This window comes from Plasmopara halstedii, assembly GCF_900000015.1.
Source record: "Plasmopara halstedii genome assembly, contig: Scaffold_1548, whole genome shotgun sequence".
Taxonomy (NCBI): Eukaryota; Oomycota; class Peronosporomycetes; order Peronosporales; family Peronosporaceae; genus Plasmopara; species Plasmopara halstedii.
This window is the reverse complement of record NW_020188460.1, coordinates 210,613-210,861: the sequence shown is the minus strand read 5'-3', so window position 1 is coordinate 210,861 and position 249 is coordinate 210,613.

Here is a 249-nt window from a genome sequence, read left to right as displayed (position 1 = left end):
GGCCCGCGGCCACCCAGAAGTTGAACCAGCAACTGGTTCTGAGTACGGAGTGCAACAAACTCCATTTCTAATGGCGCCAAGCGCTGCACCGTTGCCTGCAGCGACGCATTCGCCTGCTCCACGGCTGAGAGTCGCTCCTACAGAGCGCAGTAGTGCTCAAGGTGAGGCAGCCGGCGCACGACGTGCTTTGAATCGTCAAGAGCGTCCGCACAGCGATATGCTACTTCAGAATGACGCTCAACGGATCTG